Source organism: Myotis brandtii, unplaced genomic scaffold (assembly GCF_000412655.1).
Source record: "Myotis brandtii unplaced genomic scaffold, ASM41265v1 scaffold30, whole genome shotgun sequence".
Taxonomy (NCBI): Eukaryota; Metazoa; Chordata; class Mammalia; order Chiroptera; family Vespertilionidae; genus Myotis; species Myotis brandtii.
The window spans coordinates 3,661,385-3,684,783 of record NW_005361458.1 but is presented as its reverse complement, the minus strand read 5'-3'; the positions used below and the strand labels follow the sequence as shown (position 1 = coordinate 3,684,783).

The following is a 23,399-nucleotide window of genomic DNA, read 5'->3' as shown; positions in this document are numbered from 1 at the left end:
CACTGACCACCAGGGGGCAGCTCCTGAGTTGAGCGTCTGTCCCCTGGTGGTCAGTGCGTGTCATAGTGACAGGTCATTCTGCCATTCAGTCAATTTGCATATTTGCCTTTTATTATATAGGATATTTTACCATAATGCTTTAGAAAAAGATTAAAATACAAATAAACAGATCAATGGCCAAATGTGTACTTCAGGCCTTCATTTGCCAACCCCTGGTGTAGAGATTCAGGAGGTAATGATTACTCAAGAGTAGAAATGAAAGGTTTGCCTGAGCGCGGTGAGTGCTATGAACAGGTCCTGCTCTGGGCTCGCTGCATCCCCAGTGCTTAGTCAGAGACACTCAACACCTATCCACTGAACTGAGCTGTAGTTTCTCTGCGGTAAACTCCTGGCTACGGAGGGCTGAGTCTGAAGTGAATCAAATGGGGAGGGAGAGGAGGAAAGGAGTCCAACACCAGCCCTCCGGAGGAAACTGGCCTCACTAACTCCCAGGCTCTCCCCAAAGGCTGACGTTGTAGTCGCCTGCTTAGAAGGATCCTATGTCCAGGCCTCTGTAACAAGCCTCCGAAAGGCCGTCTCGCCTGAACCCTCCACAGAGCTGCTTTGTTTCCAGCGTTCTTTATAAGGAGCACCCAAGAAAAATCTTTTGATAGGATTTCCAACTGTCCTGCTGGGCTGCAAATGTAAGGTTTCATGGTTTAAAATAAGTGGCCAAAGTTACTGGTGACCTGCAGGCCCCCATTATAACATCCTCTCGGGAGTGGTTACCTGAGGCGGGGAGGGTGGGGCGCGGGGCTGGCTCCATTTCCCACGCACAGACACTGGCAGCCAGCAGCCTTGGGATGGCATTGACGTCCCTCCGCTTGTGTCCAGGCTTCCCGATTCTCTTTGAACTACTCGCTGCCCAGTGGTTTTGTCAAACCCATTTCCTTAAAAGCCACCGCCCCCTGCAGTTTGGGAAAGATTTTACTAAGAACAAGAGGATGACATAGAGGCACCCGATCATCAGGGGCATCCTGTAAAGGCATTTCTGGAGCCTTCAGAACCGATGCCCAGTTCCTAGCCTTCCTCTGGGGAAAGCCAAATCCCAGGCAGGGAGCTGGGAAACCCTCAAATCCGTTGCCAAAGTCGAAACCCGCTCATATTTTACAAGGTTAAATGTTGAAAGTGAAGGTTTGATTGTTGGCTCTGTACAAATGGGAAAGGAAGAAAAGGGACCAAAAATGTGGTTTTTCAGGGTAAAGACTTTTATCGAAAGCAGGTACATGGTACGCCTCCAAGCCGGGAACAAAGCAAGCCTTGTGGAGCTCCCTCCGCAGGCCGATCTAATGCTGTTCTGGGAGTAAAAGGAGTCGGGAAGTGGCTCTGTGAGCCCTGGAGAAGAAAGAGCAATTCATGAGGGCTGCAAATGGGGCTGCTCAGAGGTGCGCCTGCCGGCCTGGCCTGGCCACGGTCATGTTTCACCCTCAGGAGAGGGGCCTGCTGGGAGCTGGACGCTGGGGGAGGCTAAGGTCTCCCTGAGGCCAACGAACCACTGACAGCAGAGATGAGGCAGCCTCCCTGAAAGCACAACCAGAGCCGGGGTCCCGGAGGCCCTGCCCAGGACTAGCTGGTGCCCAGGGAGGTGCAGGTGAGGAGCCTGGCCACACTGCCTCACAGACTGTCCCCCGAGCAAGTCCACTGCAGCGCATGCTCTGCCCAGGCAGCTGGTTGCCAAGGCTGGTGACGGGATTGAAGGTGGCTGGTCTGAAAGAGGTGTGCTGAGATTTAGCAGATACACTGTAACTTGCAGAAAGGTGTGTACAAAAAAAAAGGGAATATAAAATGTCTCAATTTTTAAATTAATTTTCAATTTTGGAATTGTTATGATGGGGTAAAATTTTGAATATACTGAGTTAAATGAAACATATGAATTTATCTACTTCTTTTTACTTTTAAAAATGGGACTGCTAGGAAATGTTAGGTTACCTATGTGGCTCGCACTGTATTTCCTTTGGATTGAGCTACAGTCAGAAAGGCTCTGACATTGGATAGAGGAAAGGCTGAGGAGGAGGAGGAGGAGGAGGAAATTCTAGTAAAGAAAAAAAGAGTAAAAACAGAGGAGAGGACAGCACCGTGATGGCGAACCTTTTGAGCTCGGCGTGTCAGCATTTTGAAAAACCCTAACTTAACTCTGGTGCCGTGTCACATATAGAAATTTTTTGATATTTGCAACCATAGTAAAACAAAGATTTATATTTTTGATATTTATTTTATATATTTAAATGCCATTTAACAAAGAAAAATCAACCAAAAAAATGAGTTCGCGTGTCACCTCTGACACGCGTGTCATAGGTTCGCCATCACTGTCCTAAAGCCTGGAGCCCTTGGGTTGAGGTAGCTCATTCCCATGGCACCTTCCCTGCCACTGAATCGCCTGTGTCGGGCTCACACTGTGGTCCCGACATGCGGCCCGGCACGAGAAGGGCCCTGCGTCTGGCTGAGGAAGAGTCTCAACTTAGCTCCTTATGTGTGGTCCCTGCAAGTCAGCCAGGTGGCTGCTTCTGGGATCGAGTGGCTACCGGCTGGGACAAGAGAGAAGCCTGGGCCCAGGCCTCTTACCCTCCAGAAGGCCGGCTGAGCTTGTTCTCATGGCACCGGGCAGGCTCCAAACCAGCGCGGGGGAGATGCAAGGACCCACGTGGCTCAGTCAGAACTGCGCATCATCTCTGCCGCCAACACCAGCACACGCAGCCCAGAGCCCAGGGCTGAGGAGCAGACCGCCCTCTGCTGGAGGAGGCTACAGTCACACTGCAAGGCCTGTGCATCAAGGGAGGGAAGTAAGGGGCCATTTTTACAACCAATCTATCACCACGGGGGGCCTTGCCTACCTCCCTTCGCTCTCCTGCCCATTTATCCCTTACTCCAGCCCCCCTTTCCCAAACACGACACAAGATCCTTTCTGAAATCTACTGTTTGGACTTACTATTTCCTCGACCTAAAATGCCGTTTTCGTTCCCCCACAAATTACCCCTTAGAGCAGTGGTTCTCAACCTTCCTAATGCCACGACCCTTTAATACAGTTCCTCATGTTGTGGTGACCCCCCGATTTCATTGTTACAAATTGAACATAATTAAAGCATAGTGATTAATCACAAAAACAATATGTAATTATATATGTGTTTTCTGATGGTCTTAGGCGACCCCTGTGAAAGGGTCATTCGACCCCCAAGGGGTCGCGACCCACAGGTTGAGAACCGCTGCCTTAGAGTGTAACTCACGACTCCATGTTAAAAGAGGCAGATTGAAGGTGCATTCTCCTCCGCTTCCTCATGAAAACCCAGTGACAGATACAAAGAGGATTCTTTATAAAGATGCATAAGCCTACAAGGGCAAAGAGAAGGAAGAGGACAGGTGATAAAGTATCCCAACAAAACTTTGGGATGTGGAAAGCAGACACAGTGACCAACTTAGCAGACCAGGAAAGGATTGTTCCGGAAGGTGCTGGGGAGCCAAGCAACCAAGTGCATCTCATCCCAGAACCCAGAGGCCTAGGGAACGAGGGGCTGGATGCTGGGAGGTGGGGTGGGAGGAGCTGAACACAGGATTTGTTGGATGGACAAAAAGCCACTGGTCCTTGGATTTTCTCACGCTCTCAGCCCAGCCAGGTGAATACCTCCCTCCCTCAGGAGCTGGAGGTTTAACCCTGAAGAGGCTGAGTCTGAGGGTCTCTGGAGTTTTGGAAAGATCAGGCATTGCTCATGGTGGGGCGCCATTCTGAGAACAGGGAGCAAAGGGACGTCTAGAAGGTGAGAAACGCCCAGCCGCAGGCCCGACTCGGCTCTGAGAAAGCTGGCAACCAGACTTATACATCCAAAGCAGTAACAGTAGGGCTCCTCTGTGGAAAACTGACCAACTCAAAAGACTTAAACACATTGACCTTTGTGAGTTGCCCATAAAATGTCAAGATACCTGCCTGATTCCCCCAGAGGGAAGCCTCCAGCCACAGGCCAACCCCTTTCACACACATTGTTCCAGGCAGCTTGAAACAAGAACAATGTGCTAAGGTGGAGAAGACCTTTGAGCAAAGCCTCCACTATGACAGGCAGCAACAGAACCAGCATCCAACCAAAGAGATGGGCAGCAGAGTGACCAACTTTGCAACAAATACATTAGGGCCATAAATACATTCTTCACTAGAATTTTCTCCTCCTTCTTGGCAATAAGACAGGAGTCAATACACAATACTTACATTTGAAAAAATAAGTAGCCTCATAAGCATATTATTTAGAAATAGATGGGTGGTAGCCCTGCCAGCATGGCTGAGTGGTTGAGCATCAACCTATGAACCAGGAGGTCATCGTTCGATTTCAGGTGAGGGCACATGCCTGGATTGGGGGCTCAATCCCCAGTGAGGGGCAGGAGGCAGACGATCAATGCTTCTCTCTCATCATTGATGTTTCTATCTCTCTCTCCCTCCCCCTTCTTCTCTGAAATCAATTTTTTTTAAAAAAAAGACCTACCGAATCAAACTCTCCACTGGAAATTCTTTAAGGGTGGAGCAGAATGGTACTAATGCGTGGCATGCTGATTCTGGGAAAGAACGAGTCTGGGCTACAAGACATCAATGAAGGTGGCTCTTTAGAGCTTCATTTCCTTTCGTGGGCCTCACCAAGGACTGGCAATGCAATTGCCACATGCCATGTCCTCCCAGGCGCAACTGTCGGGGCTCTGCAGCGTGTGAAAGACTGAAGTTACTGAGCACAGACTGAAAGGCCAGGCTGGGCGCTCTTATTGTGCCCCCATAAAGCCCCCATGAGTGCCTGTGGCAGACATAAGGCCATGCCAGGTCCCTGTGACATGCCCAGAATTCAGATGCTGTAAGATGTGCTGCTAGGGAGGGCTGCTGCCATGTGACCCTCCATCTCCTTGACTGTCCTTTCAGCTTGATGGTGAGTGCTTTTTTGTGGGTAGGGTTTTTGTTTTTGTTTTTAGGGGTTGGGGAGCGGGATGGGAAAGGGTACTCATTTCTACAAAGAGGCAAAGTTGAGGGTAACTGCCAACAGCTTCCCCTTTTTCTTCTTTTTGTTAACTCCATCTGTCTGGACCGATGCACAAGGAAAAAAGACTGACAGAATGGCCCTCCAAAGTTGCACTCTGTTTTAAAGCTGATAAAGGGTGTGTTTCCCACAGCTTAGGAGCAAAATATATTACAAAGTGCCCGAGCAATTAGACACATGGTATTTACAAACATCTGCCGTCCGGTACTGTTGCCTGTGTTCAAACAAAGCCTCACAGTGTCTTTGGCAAACCAGGGCGAGAAAAGCTGGGTGCCATTCGCCAAATGAACTCTTCCAGATTACAATTCTGTGGCCTGAGGGAATTAATTCAAAGCCACATGGGGAAATTAATTCCAAAGAGGTAGTTATTCCCTCAGAGAACCAAAGAAACTGGGACCCAGAGTAAAGTTGGCAGTAAGTCAATGAGTGTTTTATTAACCTCTACTAGGCCATATTTATTATTTATGTCTGAATCACAGAATCCTAAAATTAAAAAGACCCCCAAGGGGAAAACGAGACTTCTGCTTGAGAATGGCTTCTCACAGCCCTGGCCCTTCCCCTGCAATGTCTCCAATTGATACCCATGAACATTCACCCGAAGATGGCAACTCTAAATAGCATCACTAAGACTGAGCCAGCTGTACAATCTGGGGAAAGAAGAGCACTGTCAGTTAAAAATACAGACTTCAGGTCTGAATTTTGGCTCCACCATTTAATAGCCGAGTAACCTTAATATTCTCACCTGTAAAATAGGGGTGATGGGACAATTTCACAGACATAGAAAGAAGTAACTTCATAAGATGAAGAAAGTTAGTCAATAAAAATAAATGTAAAAATGACAGAAATGGAAATTAATAGACACATGGCTTAAAACATAGCTGCTATAACCATGCATAAGTATTTAAAAGAGGACATACAGGATTCCAAGAGAGCTACAGAGTAGGTGGAAGCTACATGCACCTGCTTCTGCCCCCAACCCATATTTACAGCTAAATTATGGAGCAATCAACCTGACTAACCACCGAAGACCAAGGATTTACAGAAGCCACATATAGACTGGGAAGAAGGGTGGAGACTCGGATGGGGCCAGCCCCTGCACCCAGGTGCGGCCACAGCTGAGGAGCCAGAGGGATAGCTCACCTGCAAAAATCTGCCCCCCCCCCCCGCCCCCCAGCCCAGGAGTGTGGAGTCTCAACCTCACCCCTCATCCAGGGATCATCAACCCAAAAAGCTTCTGCACAGCAAAAGAAACCATCAACAAATTAAAAAGGGAACCCATTGAATGGGAGCACATATTTGCCAATGATACATCTGATAAGGGGTTAATATAAAAAAATACAACATCAGGAAGACAAACAACCCAATTAAAAAATGGGGAGAGGACCTCAACAAACACTGCTCCAAAGAGGACATACACTTGGAGAGAAGGTGGGGGAGGGTGGGAGGTAATCAACCAAAGACTTTGTATGCATATAAGCATAACCCATGGATGAAGACGGTGGAGTGATGAGGCCCTGGGATGGTGGAGGGGGGGCGGAGGGGGAGTGGCTAGAAGGGGTTGATGGGGGAAAAGGGGGACTTACGTAATGTTTTCAAAAACAAAGATAAAAAGATGGAAAAAAGAGGACATATAGATGGCCAATAGACATATGAAAAAATGCTCAATGTCCCTAATCAGATAGATGCAAATTAAAACCACAATGAGATATCACTCACACCTACCAGAATTGACATAATCAATAAATCAACAAACAACAAGTGCTGGCGAAGATGTGGCAAAAGGAGAACCCTAGTGCACTGCTGGTGGGAATGCAGACTAGGACAGCCAGTATAGAAAGCAGTATAGAGTTTCCTCAAAAAATTAAAAATGGAACTGCCTTTGACCCAGTGATCCCACATCTGAGAATATATCCTCAGAATCCCTAAGTACTAATTCAATAGAATACACGTGCCCCTATGTTCATAGCAGCATTATTTACAATAGCCAAGATCTAGAAACAGCCCAAGTGACCGTCAGTAGATAATGATATAAAAGCCATGGAACATTTATACACTGGAATACTACAGGGCTCTAAAAACGGAAATCTTACCTTTTGTGACAGCATGGATGGACCTGAAGACTATAATGCTAGTTGAAATAAACTCATCAGAGAAGACCAATGTCATATGCTCTCACTTATCTGTGGAATCTAATGAATAAAATAAAGTGATGAAAATAGAAACAGAGGCATGGATACATGGAACAGAATGACAAATGTCAGGAGGATAAGGTTGGGGGGAATGGATGAAAGAAGGTAAAGGGATTAGCCAAAAAACATGTATACATAACACACAGACACAAACAATAGATAGCCAGAGGGAAAGGGGTGGGGGTGGGGATAGATGGAGGTGGGCAGAGGCATGGAAAATGGGAAAGAGACTTTGCCTGTGGCAATGGGCACACAATACAGTGTGCAGATGTTTTAGCGAGTTGTACACTTGAAACCTGTGTGGTTTTGCAAACCAAGGTTACCCCAATAACTTCACAAAAAAAGAAATGAGGTCACTGCCTGGGTCCCATACCGAGCATCTCCTCAGACAATAACAAGGACCTCACTTCCTGACGATGGCCCCCAATCATCAGGAACCCTAGTAACCAGGAAGCCACATTCTATAAGATCCCCTACCCAGCTCACTCAGATAGAGACATTGGAGAGGACTCCGTGTTTTCTTGTCTGCCTGTGTCCTGAGGCTGTGGCCTCAAAAAAAGGCAACAGTGAGAGTATGTTCTGCCTTGGCCGCCACAGGTTCCAAACTTAGCCCAGAGGCCTATGGTCCCTTCCATGGCAGGACCCAAAGGTAACACAAGGAGCCCAGGGAGGTTTTGTTTGGGCCAGGCCACCACTGTGATCCCACTTCACCAGCCCTATGTCCCTTCCTGTGTGTTTGTGTGTGTGTGTGTGTGTGTGTGTGTGTGTGTGTAGAAGGAACAGGATGAAGGGGGATCAGATGCCTGGTGTGCTTACCATGGGTCTATCCCAAGTCCTGGAGGTGAATCTCATTTCCTCTGGGTGGAGGTCTGTGCAGACACATGGCTGGGCCTGATCCAGAAGCAGAGCTAGTGGGCAGAAGCAGCAGTGACTAGAGCTGGGCAGGGCTTAAGGACTCCCAACCAGCTGCTGGTCACTGCCATTGCAGAGCTCAATGCAAGACATGGAGGAGCAGCTCGACGAAGACCCCTGGCCCATGTCCAGCAGTGAGGCGCCAGTGAGCCACACCACCGAGGGTCAGAGCAGGCCTGAAGTGAGTGAGGCCACCTGGAGGTCTGGGGAACCAGGGCCTGTGGATGACCTAAAAGGGACTCCCTCCCCTAAAACTGCTGTTTCCCCAGGCAGCTCATGATTTCTGATTCCAACCTGGAGGCCTGTGCCCATGTTAATCAAACCAGGCCAGGTGACCTAGAGCCCCAGGAGGCAGAGCCCAAGGGTGTGAAGGTTAGGGAGGTGGGAGTGGGATGGGGGGTGGAGGTGCATGTGGGGGTGGAGGGAGAGGAGCTTATGAGGAAGGGATGGTGCCAGACACAGAGGGAGCACCCCCAGAGCCTGGCCAGGAGCAAAGACCGGCCTCAGACCACCCACCTGCTGGTCTGTGGGCAGGGAGGTTGTTCTGTGTTGGGTCCTGGGCTCTAGCTGTGTTCTGTCTTCGGGGGGCACATGGACATGCAGGCACATGGGTGATCTTTTCTTCTCTCGAAAAATTCAGCACCAGCCCAAGAGGCGGAGGCGGCTCCTCCTGTACCACCTCAGTCCATCCTGAGGAAGATCTGGAGGCATGTCCACCTCCAGCAGCCGCTCCAGCTGCAGCTGTGAAGCAGGGCCGGCCTGGGCAGCATTTGCTGACTTAACTGAGGACCCTCCACCCCTGGCTGAAGAAAGCTCTCCAGAACCTGCCCTGAGGGGGAGCAGCCTGTGGAAAATGCATCTGCGCGGCTGGGAAATATTCCTCCCAACCCAAGGGCAGAGAGAGGTGTCACATCCCTGTGGTGCAGAAAATGCTGGGAAGTCGGTGTTTCTAAAGGGACACAGGGCAAACACAGGCACTTCCAACAAGAGGCAGGGCACCTGCCAGGACATGTCAGAGATGCCCCCCTCCCCGATGGGGACACACCCACAGTCAACACTGGGGGGAGAGCACTGTCACCTTCAGACTGACTGGTGGGGACCTGCCCTGGGGACAATGTGAGGCAGCAGAGGCTCCAGCAGATCCCCTGGGGAGAAGGGGAAAGCCCCTCCTCTGGGAGAACAGTGTGCAGGACCTGCCAAAGTCCCACGGGGCACACCTGCACTGGCAGGGCTCCCCCGAAGTTCCCCCACAGAAACTCTTGCACAATTGTTCAAAGATGTATTTTCCAGACTACCCATCACAGCATTGATGAAATAGCTGGGAATTGGAAAAACACTAATGTCCATGGAGAGGGGATGGGATCCACCAATCCTGGTCCACATGGACAAGGGAAGCTGAGCAGCTGCTAAAGTGGGTGCAGGGGTCTCTACGTGCCTGGAGATGAAGACCTCATGGGTCCTCTCACGTGAGACACGTGGACCCCTATCTGCATCCAGGATCCTACCTGTTAGACCCCCTAGATGTGATGTCAACAGGCAGAATCGCATATGGAGAATGAGTCTGCCTGTGACAGAGACAAACAGAATGAGAGAGGCAGAGCCTGAGAGATACCCACTGAGCCACCTCTGGGGTGGGACTTGCAAATCTCTTCTCCTTGAGGTGATGTCTACATTCCTTATAATGCACTGATGAATTTGATAGTTCTAAAAATATTAAAGTCATACGTTCAATGTATACACTTGTTGCTCATCTATGGAGTAACGTACATTAGTTTTTAATTTTTAAAGAACTTATGACAAGAAAAACAAAGGTTTATTATAGTACAATAATGAATTCTAAAGCAAGTCAGAATCAAGTAAAGAACAAAGTCCTTCCAGGATGGAGAACCCTGACAGGGCTGCTCACTGTTCCAATCCTTTCTGTGTGTGCGCACGTGTGTTGGCATGTGCACTTGTGTGCACTCGCGTTTCTGTGCCCATGTGTGGGTGCCTGTGCATGTTTGCATGAGTATGTGTGTGTGTGCACTTGTGGATGTTGGGCAGGAAGGATTCCCAGGCATGTGCCCTCCCAGAACTTTATCTCCCTAGAGGTGGACACTGCCAGTCAGTCCTCTTCCTCCTGTCTCCCCACATCAGAATTTCTGAAGCCCCTGCTGTGGAACATGAGCCATTTCCAGTTTTTCACTCCCATCATCTTGCTGAAGCGAATATCTATGTCCATAAATCTTTATTTAGTATTTAGGACGGGTCTCTAGAAGTGGAGATTCTCAGTCTAATGTAAACACAATTTTAAGGTGTTGAGGGCAGTTCTCTACATCCGAGGTCACCTTGTCTACTTTGAGCCATGACCCCAAAACCAAGAGCTGGTTCTTTGAAAGGATAAACAAGATTGATGAACCTCTAGCCAGGCTCACCAAGAAGCAAAGAGATAGGACCCAAATACACAAAATCAGAAATGAAAGAGGTGAAATAACCGATCCCACAGAAATAAAATGATTTTGAAAAAAATACTATGAACAACTCTATTCTAACAAAAAGGACAACCTAGAAGATATGGACATATTCCTAGAAAAATACAAGTTTCCAAAACTCAACCAAGAAGAATAAAAAAACCTGAATAGGCTGATAATTACCAAAGAAGTTGAAACAGCGATCAAAAATCTTCCAGCAAAAAAAAAGCCTTGGTCCGGACAGCTTTACAGGGGAGTTTTACCAAGCATGCAAAGAAGAACTAAATCCTATCCTCCTCAGACTATTCCAAAAAATTCAAGAGGAAGGTACACTTCCAAGCTCTTTCTATGAAGCCAGCATTACCCTAATTCCAAAACCAGATAGACACCACAAAGAAAAAAAATTATAGGCCAATATCCTTGATAAACATAAATGCTAAAAACCTCAACAAAATATTGGCAAACTGGATCTAACAATATATTAAAAAGATTGTACACCATGATCAAATGATATTTATTATGGGGCTGTAATCAATAAATGTGATACACCACATAAAGAAAATGAAGGATTAAAAAAAATCCACATGATCATATCAATAGATGCAGAAAAAGTATATGATACAATCCAGCATCCATTTATGATAAACACTCTCAGCAAAGTGGGAATAGAGGAATCATACTTCAACAAAATAAAAGTCCACATATGACTAACCCACACAAACATTATACTCAACAGGCAAATACTAAAAGCATTTCCCTTAAGATCAGGAGTGAGACAGGGATGTCTGCTCTCACCACTGTTATCCAATATAGAACTAGAAATCCTAGACACAGCAAGGAAACAAGAATAAAAGGCATCACAACTGAAAAGAAGTAAAACTGTCATTATTTTCAGATGACATCATGGTGTATATAGAGAACCCTAAAGATTCCACCAAATAAGTACTAGGATGGATAAAAGGATTCAGTAAAGTAGCAGGATACAAAATAAATATCCAGAAATTGGTTGTATTTTTATACACCCATAATGACCTATTGGAAGGGAAACTAAGAAAACAATCCCATTTACAACTGCATTAAAAAAGATAAAATACCTAGGAATAAATTTACCCAAGGATGTAAAAAGACAAATGCCCCAAATTTAAGACTAGAAAACCTGAATAGAGCTGTAACAACAAATTAAATAATTGAGAACCTTACAAAGAAAAGCCCAGGTCCAGTTAGTTTCACTGGTGAAATCTATTAAATATTAAAGAAATAATACCAATCCTTAACAAATATTTCAGGAATTGAAATCAATAAGAATTAAGGATAATTCCTACCATAGACTATCTCTCATCAACAAAAGGAAACAAATTGATACTCACAACATGAATGAATCTCAAAACACATGCTGAGCAGAAAAGCCTGTTGGGAAAAGAGGACATACTGTATAATTCCATGTAAGTGAAGTTCTGGAAAAGGCAAACCTAATCTATAGTGAGATAAAGCTGATCAGTTGACTTTTAAGTGGAAGACTTAAAATAATAATATAAAATTCTAAAACCTATGCATATAAGTGGGAATGGGGAACAGCAATATGAAACATTTATTTCAAATAAATGAAGGTTATAAAAAATATCAGGTTACAATTAGAAAAACATAGGTAAATGCTTCTGAAATTGTTACCGATAATTATTAGAATTAAACACATATTATGCCCAGCTGGTGTTGCTCAGTGGTTAAGCGTCGACCCATGAACCAGGAGGTCATGGGTCCATTTCCGGGCAAAGCACATGCCTCGGTTGTGGCTTGATCCCCAGTAGGGGGCATGCAGGAGGCAGCCAATCAATTGATGTTTCTATCTCTCTATCCCTCTCCCTCTCCCTAAAATCAATAAAAATAATTTTAAAAAAATTAAATACATATTACATAACTTCAAGAACATAGTGACATTATAAATCAGATGTGAGACAAAGTAAACTATGTAAAAAATGTGTTGGCTGATATTTTGTACATCTAAATGTGTTGGTGATATTTGTACATCTAAAAAATTGAAGTTAGTCTCCCAGTATACCTTTATTACAAAAATAAAATTGTACAGAAACATACAAAACCATTGAAAGTGACTAAGTTTATAAAGATAAATTTCAAATGGACTCAGCAACAAGTACAAAAGAGTAAAATGATTGAATTTTTTTTTTGAAAAGTAAAGAAAAATACATAATCTTGATTTAGGAAAGGCCTTTTTAAACAAGATAAAACCCAGAAGTCTTCGTTCAAGGTCATTGAATTCTTCCATAAAACATAATGGTTGTGACGAATTTTATTTTCCATAGATGTCCTCAACAACATCTCCCTTGCAACATGCTTTTCTTGTGAACTTTGTCTTTGACACTCTTTTCAAGATGTGGAGTCTCCATCCTCTTTCACGGAATCTGGGCCGGCTTGTGACTAAGCAGGCTGTGGTTTCTGAGACCAGTCATGGAAGGTGATACAAGTTCTGCCCGGTTCTCTTGGACCACTCTCTCTTGGAACACAGGCACACATACGGAAAGGCTCATGAAGGTGTTCCCGATGACAGCCCCAACTGAGGTCCCAGCTGACAGCCAGCATCAGACATGTGAGTAAATGAGGCTTTGGCTGGCGAGTCTCCAGTAATGCTCTCCCCACTTCACAGTCTTCATGTATTTCTAGCTGAAAAAACTATTGTGCCCTTTCTGAATCCCTGACACATAAAATCTGTGACCATAAAAGAAAAAGGTTGGTTGTTTTATATCACTAAGTTTGGGGTAATTTGTTACACAGCAAATAACATATGATGATTACCAGAACAATCACCATAAAGAAAAATAAGAAACAGCTAAAATTTAGAAATATATCCAGAAAATATAAAGTTAGTAACATTGAACAAAGAGAAGTAAATGGCCCAAACAACATAAACAAGGAATCTGGAGGGGGGAAAAATGAACAGATGCTCATCTCTATTAGACTGGCACAAATTTAAAAAATTAATAGGATCAAGTGAGACTGTAAATTAAAGAATTCTGGAAGACAGTTTGGTATTTTTCATCAAAATTTAAAATGTCCGCATCCTTTGACTTATCAATTTCACTTCTAGGAATACACCTACAAAATACTAGCAATTGGCTACAAAGATTTTTGTACAAGAGTGTTTACTACAGCATTGTTATCAATAGGGAAAAAAAGTATTTGATGTTTATTATAGAGGCATGATTAAATAAATTAGAGGATACTGATGATACAATCTACAGAAAAGGTAAACATAATGGGGTAGACTATTATGTCTTGATAGGGATGATCACCACAATATATTATTTTAAAAAATGCAAATCACAGAAGTTGGTTTCCCTAGAAAACCAAACAACCATGCATGTCACATTCAGAAGAGGAATAATAGATACCGAATTACTGCCAGTAGCTACCTTTGTGAAGGACAGTGGGAATGGGGATTTTTCACATTTTATTGTAGATGGCAAGTGCTCTAGAGGAAAGAAAGCAGGGAGTGCTAGGAGGCTTATATAAATTTTAAACATTGATCAAACTATTTTTCATGTTTATACACATAAAAATATAAATACATGTATGTGATGATACATTCCAAACTTAGAATTGTGTTAACCCCAGTGAGGGAAAAGGAGAAAATTCTACAAGGGTATGAATATCATGATCATTCAAATTATTGAATTTATTTCCAAAACCAAAAAAATGCACATGCATTATTTTCCATATTGTGGGTACTTTTCCGTGTTGAGAATACCTGAAATACTTTCAAACACTCAAGAACATCAAGTCATAACAACATAACAACATAGACTACCCAGAAAACTTTGAAATCAGTTACTTCTAGTTGCAATTTAAATGTGAACCTGTTCAATAGAATGAGGGTTATTTGGCTTACAGCTACACAGCTTACCATACAATTTATACAATAAATTTCATTAACTTGATGTGATCACTTATTCATCAAGGATTACTCATCCATAGTTCAATATGAAACTATAAAACCTCCACACCATATTAGATCCTTAATTATTAAGTTTTTGTCAAAAATCATCACAAGTTAGAGCTAGGGAACACTTTTAGTTATAATAATAAATTTCAGCATTAAGGATACATAACTAGACCATGTCACAGGTAAACTACTACTGGTGACACCTGTGTATATGTACAGTAGCATCTGAATATTTGGATATGTGTACTCAAAGTTTCCCATTTCCTGAACTATTCTGGCCTTTTTATGTGCAAAACACATTGCTATTTGGGTGTTTGGTCTTTAAGCAGAGGTGCTCTTTTGTTTGGAGAAGGGGGCTAATTTGAAAACCATGAGCAACCAGAAGACAGACAAAGAATGTGCTGTGACGGATACAAATATTTTTTAAGCAAGCTTAGATGTATTTTTTTCAAACTAACACACATCCTCTATCCTTCCTCAGTCCTGTTTGCTCAGCTGGATGTCCACAGGGTCCAATTTTCCCTCCAATTGCCCTTGCACGCTAATATAATCGCTGCTCCTATGGGTAATTGGTCAGCCTCGAGCAGCATTTGCATGCATTTGTTCTTCTACAGGATCTGGCGGCTTCTCAAATGATTTTGCAGTATTATAATATTATCCTGTATTTTCAGTTTTTGTCTGTTTCTAACAATGCTAAATAGATATTAATCTTTAAGGATGCTATATATTTTAAGTGCTTCAAAAGCAGGAATATACAGATGATGTCTTCAGTAATCCCCTTAGTGAATCAGTAAGTATGATTAGCTTTATTAAATCTTGATTTTTGAGTATATTTTTAATATTTTGTTTGTCAACATGGGCAGTACACAAAGCGTTTCACCTGCATTCCAGAGTACGCTTGTTTATTCCTGAGGAAAAGTACCGGTGCGACTGTGATTTGTGAGCTGAAGTAGCCATGTTTTTCATGGAACCCCATTTAGTTGAAAGAATAACTGACCAACTATGGTTTTTCACATGTGGGTATATGGCAAATATTTTCTAAAAAATGAGTGAATATAACACTTGAAGGGAAACCATTGACAGAATGTGGTTACCAATAATAAAATTCAAACCTTCAAGTGACAATCAGAATTGTGAAAAATGTAACGTATCATTACAAGCTTAACAGCTTTCCAGTACCTACTGTTCTGACAAGATCAGTGGCACTATTAATTTTTTAAATTTAACTTAACCTAATTTAATTTGTTATAGGATGAAATGTGGCAACACTTGGAAGATCTGCATTACTCCAATATTTCCCAAATGACCAATGAATGATGTCACAAAATCATGTATGGGTTAAGAGAACTTTCCAAAGTAAAAAAAAGAGACCAATAGATTTTAATATAACAGAATATGAAAAAGTTTCTTCGTAATGTTTCTGGTCCAAAATTGTAACTAAACTTTAAGAAAACATCACATGTTGAGTTCTTGTTTTGTATCACAGAAGAAGTGCACAGTCACTTGAACAAACTATGAAAATATTCCTCTTTTTTCTAACTACAGATGATCCCCAACTTAAAATTTTGCGATGGTGCGAAAACAGTGTACGTTCAGTAGAAACCAGCCAGGCTACGCTATGATGTTCAGAAGTTTATATGTCTTAGATGCACTTTCATTCACAATCTTTGCAACATATGATGGGTTTATTGGAATGTAACCCCGTTGTTAGGTCAAGAAACATCTGTACAGTCTTTACATGAGACTGGATTTCTCTGGAGAGTTCAACCACAATACCAATGCAACGGACTGAATGCAGAAGCGGTAGGCAAATCCAACTTTCTTTTATAAAGGCAGATATTAGAGATCTGCAAACAATGTAAAAGCATGGGTCTCTAAATAAAAATACATTGTTAACGTGCAATGGGCTTGTTATTATGTTCAAATAAATTAATAAGCATTTAAAATACTTCTCAGTTTTAATTTCTAGTACAGTCAATACTGATCAAGACAACCTACGTAAGGAAAAACTCTTTGGGGCCCACAATAATGTCTATGAATGTAAAGGAGTCCTGAGACCAAAAAGATTGAGAATCATAATTTATCATTATTAAGAGAGCCTAATTATTGTAAATGCTGCTTAGAATCAGAGCAAATGAAACTGGAAAAGGAACAAGATTAAAGTTGTATAATCCTTGAAAGTTTGTCAAAAATGCAACAATTTGCTTTTATTTACCAATGCAACAAAGTTTACAGTTTTATATGCAACTCTACCAAGTCATTTAATGTATTAATCCAGAATATTTATCAACTTTACTTTTCTGGCAATAAAAATTCAAGAAAATTTTTTTTTAAAAGTGAAGCCTCTATCAGCCTCAGTTTTTATTCCTTTACTGTTTCTAAGATAATACTGATTTGACCTTTCAGATAACATTTTTGACAATTTATACTAATATACACTCCTCTGTGACAACTCCCATGTACAAGTAAAGCAACTTTAAATTCAGACAGAAATTTGTCAATAAAAAGCTATCCAGAAACTCTTAGAATATAACTCCATTAGACCAAAGGCAAAGTAATTCAATATTCCTAGATCTAAAATAATACCTAGACATACACTAAAATGCTATGCTTTTTATTTTATGTAAATGACTCCTCAAAGAAAAAATATTTCCATACGAAAGTATCTGGCTCAATACATGTTCAATTGTGTGACTAAATCTATCCATCTGGGTCGTCTCTAAGACAAATATGCCTAATTTGGAATATTGCATTTGTCAATTTCAACCATAGTACGTATACCTAGTTCTTCTTGAACACATAGTGAATTTTTGATTACAGTAGAACAATATCCTAAGGCTACTAATTTTGAAGTCATCCAAATTGTATAAAACTTTAAAAAAATTGATCTATTATACTGATGGTGCAGCTACGGTCTAGAATTTGGTTTGATTTTAATAAATAAAGAAGTGGGGGAAAGACAGTCCTATGTTTTTAAAAAATATTTATTTAAAAATAAGATTTCTAGAAATACATTACATAATACCTTTTAAGAGAAGTAAAAATTCCACAATTTAAATTAAAAACAATCTTCAAAGAAAAAATAGAACTATTACAAGAATAAAACTAAATCACTAACATAAATTAAACAAAAACATTATTCTTAAGGTAGGTACATAGTTTGCTTTTCATTTTAAGAACCAGTGTAGACTCTTCATTTAAACAAGTATATCTCAGACACATGGCTTACACTTGCCCTTTTATCCCTCCCTCTTCTCAATCCAGTCTCTTACTTCTCAACTATTTTTCATATTTACCATTAGCATTACCATCAGCACTGGAAATGGTAGTGAAGACTTTAAGTAATCTTAGGGGAGCAGACAAGGTAAAAAGGACGATGTGGCATTAGCACTCAGATGTAAACATATGCACTGAACGAAATAACTGCCTGAATCACTTAAAAATGGGATCTTTATACAGTCAGAGAACGACAAGTATCACATGATCTCACTCATATGTGGAATCTAAAGAACAAAAATAAACCGATGAACAAAATAGATCCAGAGACACAGAAGCATGAAACAGACTGTGGAATCTCAGAGGGAAGCTGGGGGTGGGTGGGAAGAGATTAACCAAAGAACTTGTATGATATATGCATAACCCATGGACCCTGACAATAGAGTGGTGAAGGCCTGGGCAGGGGGTGGCGGCGGGCTAGAAGGGGTCATGGGGAAAAAAGGGGAACATCTGCAATGCTGTCAACAATAAAAATAAATACAAAAACAAAAATGGGTTCTTTATATGGCACTTGGAACATACCATTACTAAAATAAATGTCCTTTATTTTAGGGATATACAATATTAGACACAATTTGAGGTTGATAGACAATTTTGGAAGTCTCAAAATATCACAGATTTTGCCTAATCATTAAACTTGCTAGTTAGATTTTTTTTTAAAGGCTAATTCCAGGGACATAAAGCTCATACAAGCACAATCACCTGTGCTCAGTCCTCCCAAAGCCTACCCTGTTCTCCCGTAGACCCGCAACTCAAGTCCGAGCATCTCTGCTTTAATGTACCTATGCTACAGTAGAAATGTCTTTTTAATATTCATCTCTGGAAGACAGAGGATAGTGGTGAACTCTCTACTACCCAATCACTTGAATAAATAACTGCATTCAGCCACATTAATTTAAATAATGCATTAACAAGCTGAATAACTCAGTACTAATATTGTGGCAACAAAATCTAAGAAATATATTGTTGACAGAGAGACACATTGTTGCTTCTTCCCATTTTGCTTTCAAATTTTGCTTTTACCGCTAATGACATGTATATCTGTATTCTTACATATCATTCAAATGATCCTAAGTCATGTTTCATATACGTTTCAGACCTGATTCTTTTTCCCATTCAGAATTCACTGCAAAACCATATATTGTATCTACATTCAATGAGAGAATATTTGTTGAGTGAAAATGATACAAAACATTCTCAAATGTGACTGTCTACTTTTCCAATACATACATACTGTTATCTTCTTGCCAGAATTTTTAACAATTTCAGCCACAGTTTTAAGGTCCCCAATGAATGTTTTGAAAGTTTTAGGAAACATAAAAAACCAGAATAGTATACATAGCAATATTACATTTGGACAATTATAAGTACTTTTCTAAGGTTTTTTTTATTTCTCCCATTTTTTATAAAATGAATTACTGAGAATTAAGTTTTTAAAATACTCTTACTCTTAATTTTTTATGTAAAGTGAATAACAGCATAGCGACCTTCTTTTTTTGTAAAGTTCAATTTTCTATTACAGTTTTGCTTAAATCAAGTGTATTTGCATTTCCTTTTTGGAAGTGTTTATATATTCAGGGTGTCCCCAAAAATGTATACACACTTAACAGCTGACAGCTCAATTGATTTTCCTTTCTTTTCAGATTTAACCAATTGGAATTAATAATTATTCAAAGTGTGTATACATTTTTGGGACACCCTGGTATATGTATATTTATAAGTGTTCTTTAATTCTAACCTTGTTTGCAAAATAGACAAATGACAGTATCACTCTTTAATGGCATTAAGGATTACACAGAGCAAGAAGCAGAGTTCTTCATCTGTAATCAGAAAGGGCCCTTACCTTTGCACTTTATCATTTTGCTTCAGCATTCAATAAAAGGGCCCAATAAGCTAGATAGTTCACTTATAGAAATAAAGGTAGACTTCTTATTATTTCTCATTTTTTCCTGCAGAAATAAAGCAAAACTAAAATAGCTTGTGAAAAGTGCTTTGATTATTTTTTGCAACTTCAACCTATTAAACTTTTACAGTAGTCAATCTATATTAAAATACAAAATAAAAAACCATACTAATCTGCCTAACTAAAAAAAAGTTCAAATGAGAGACCTTTAAAACCAATGAAATTGAGGCAGCAGTGTGTAAAAACTAAGATCTGTTCATCAAAATTGTTCTTAGTAACATTAAACTTTACTTTATAAACACAAGGATGTGAGAAGAGAACTCTCAGTCAACCAAAAAGAAAATTAACTCTTTGGTACAGGAAATAAAAACGTCACTCAATGCTAAATGAGTAGCACCAGGATGTTTGAGTTGTTGAGGTTGTAAAACACTAACTTCAGGCACCAGCAGGTGAAAATGTCACCCAGTGAACACTGGCAAGAACACAGAACTTGCAATATGAAGACAACCTTTCCCTGTAGTTAACAGTCTATGCAAGTAAACCCTGTATTTCCTCATACAAGCAAGCAAAGCCACAGATAGAAACATACCTTTTTTGTTGCCATTTTGCCCCCATCACTGTTAATATATAAAATATCAATACTAAAAAGATCAGAGTGTTGAACCTCTGTGGCAAGCACTACATTACATGTTCCAGGCATTCACAATACTAATAGGTATGGAGACCTTCAAGGTATCAAGAACGCCAAATCGCCCAAATTTTAAAGTGAAAAATCATCCCTTATATGTAAATTCTTGATTTTTACTTTAGTGACAAAATTTACTATAATACTTAGTATCCTTTCTTTGCAGTAGGAGACTTGTGAAAAAGGTCCCAGTTTTTTCAATGAAACTTCCGGGCAATCTATTCATGTCTCCTCAGCATTAAATAGCTGCACCTCTCACATTATTCTTAACACTTTATTGTTTAAAATAACTTCTCAAAGGCATCTGACCAGCTGAAGAGAATCAGCAATATAAACTCCTTCAATAAGATAACTCAAACTAAACGCTCACATGCATTAACTCTTACAGTACAATGGTTAACAGTGAGAGAGAAGGCTAACATGACTGTAGCAGGGGGAGTTTCTGATGCCACAGAACTCCATCCAGTCTACTCTGTTGCTGGGATGCTATTTTCCATGCTCCGCCTGGCTTTCTCACCATCTTAATAAGTACCCCTATTTTCTTTCTCCAATTTTGGCTACTCACTACTCATTTGTACTCTATGTCCTCGATGGTGGACTAGAGGAAAAGGACATACTAGTAAAAAAATATGGTAGTGGGAAAACACTGGCAATACCAAATGACTTAATAATTTTAAACACCATCGTTACTTCTGTTTCAAATTAGCACATTACAACATCTAAAGAACAGATGAAAATATAGTAAATTTTGTTGTTAAAAACTGCACAATGATAATGAAATGAGATATCTGAGGAAACAGTCACTCTCTTGAAGTTAAACCATCATCATCCTAAAAGCAGCAGAGAATGTTAAATACTACACAGAATAATAACTTCGGTTCAAAATACTTTAAGAAAGTTGGTTCTATTACTTTCTCACATTCTACTGCAGAATATTCTAAAATTCAGTTGAGAATGGCTAAATTCAGAGTATAATGAAATTTGTAATTTATATATAAATTCAGAGGATGATTCTTAGAATAGAGGGCAACAAATATGAACATGAAATAACACATTGATTCATTTGTTAATTTATAGGTTAGTAATATTAGTAAGTAGTTCCCTCCCTACCCTCTTTGTCCTCTCCTCTTCCCCCTTTTTGATAAGCGAAAATGCATTACCTTTTTTAGAAATAGTTATATCTAAGCTGGGAAAATCTGGTCTTAATCTAAAGGGGGAAAACACTTTAAGCAGTGTAATTTCAGGCACTAGCGACAAGCAGTGGGGGAAAGAGATAGCTGGTTTAGAAAACCTCTGAAATGGTAGTACGTTAGCTGTCATATGCTTCATCTGTTTAGAACACCTGGTCTACCTAGATTCTAAGCATTCCTATTGCTAAACTCCCATTAAGAGCATGAGAAGAAAAAAACACCACACCTCTTTGTAGAGGGGGAAGAACTTGATAAATCTTATTTACACATGTGGTTCCAGGATCCTAGAAGTGATGAAATGGTACTTTTACTAACAATAGTAATAATTTACTGCACTCCTAGTATATACGAAACATTTTACATACACTATTTAATTTATACAATCCAACAGTGAATGTTATTTTTATTTTGTTAATGAAGACATTAAAATTTAGAAAGATTCTATGCAACATCTTAGTAATGTGTACTATCTTTCATGCAACTCTTGAACCTGTTCAGATTGGGGTCTTAAAGAGAAGGTATTATCCTGCATGCTTACACTCCTCAATAGAAATTTGGATACAAGAAATGGAAGGGGTACGAAAAATACAATATTCTCTTGTAGAAGGGAATAGCTAACATCTCTTTTGATGTTAAATTTGGTAACTTGTTTAATAACATCTGAGATATTCATGTTAATATGCCTACTGTCAACTGTTCTTTTTAAAATCTTCAAGTTGTAAACAAGAGCTCCTATAACATGGTGTCTGCTCTGCTCAAACACACCACCAGCCTTGACCAGCCCTGTGTCAACAACTGTTGGCCATGCATGAGGCAGCCAAACAAGGCTACGAAGACCTACGCCTGGCTGGTATTGCTCTGTGGTTGCGCATCAACCTATGAACCAGGAGGTCACGGTTGGATTCCCAGTTGGGACACATACCCATGTTGCAAGCTCCATCCCCAGTAGGGGGTGTGCAGGAGGCAGCTGATCAATGATTTTCTCTCATCACTGATGTCTCTCTTGCTCTTCCTCTCCTTTCCCCTCTTAAATAAATATATATATGTAATATATGTACATATATATATTTTAAAAAGATCTCATAGCTCTGCTGGCAATGTTGCCTGAGACAGTTTGGAGTTACACCATTAGGTGCTACTGCTGGGTATGGTCTCTGTGATGTGCTGGACACCTAGTCCTCAAAGACAGTGATGTGTCTGCTTTGGCAAATGATGGGACATTACTGCTGTTTGAGGCAGCAGGAGGGGGCAATCCTGACTGCATTTCTCTCCTGCCGCGATATGGAGGAAGCAAACATGTACCTAACAGAGAAGGACATCTTCCTTTACACCGAGCTGCCTGTGAGGGACATTATCTTGCACTGAAATATCTTATCCCAATAACATCCAAGCATGCAATCTGGAAATGTGGGCTAACACCAATTCGCTCAACAGCAGATGGGCAAAAGCACAGTGCCTAGAACTGCTCGTTGGGAGTGGTTTTGTCATCAATAACCTGCTTGCTGACCACATTTCCAAGAGCTATGACAATGAGAGGAGGACTGCGCTGGATTTTGCTGTTCCTAATACTGATATCCATTGCACAGAAGTCCTGAATACAGTGCCTGCCATTCAGCATGCCCTAAACGATGAGGTGATGCTGAGGCTGTTGCTGAATGATGGCTGTCGAGTGGAGCTGCGCTTTGAGTGCATGTGTGGGGACATATTTGGGAATCGTTTATGTGGTCAGAGATAGAAGAAGGAGTACTGCCGGGATGGATATCTTGTGTAATATAGGATAACCTGTCCGTTATTAGATGA

At 41.1% G+C, this 23,399-nt stretch overlaps 1 pseudogene; it reads left to right on the top strand.

Annotated features, from left to right (window-relative positions):
- The first annotated feature begins 8,231 nt into the window (after positions 1 to 8,231).
- On the top strand, positions 8,232 to 23,349 carry LOC102241857 (annotated as a pseudogene).
- Positions 23,350 to 23,399: the final 50 nt, after the last annotated feature.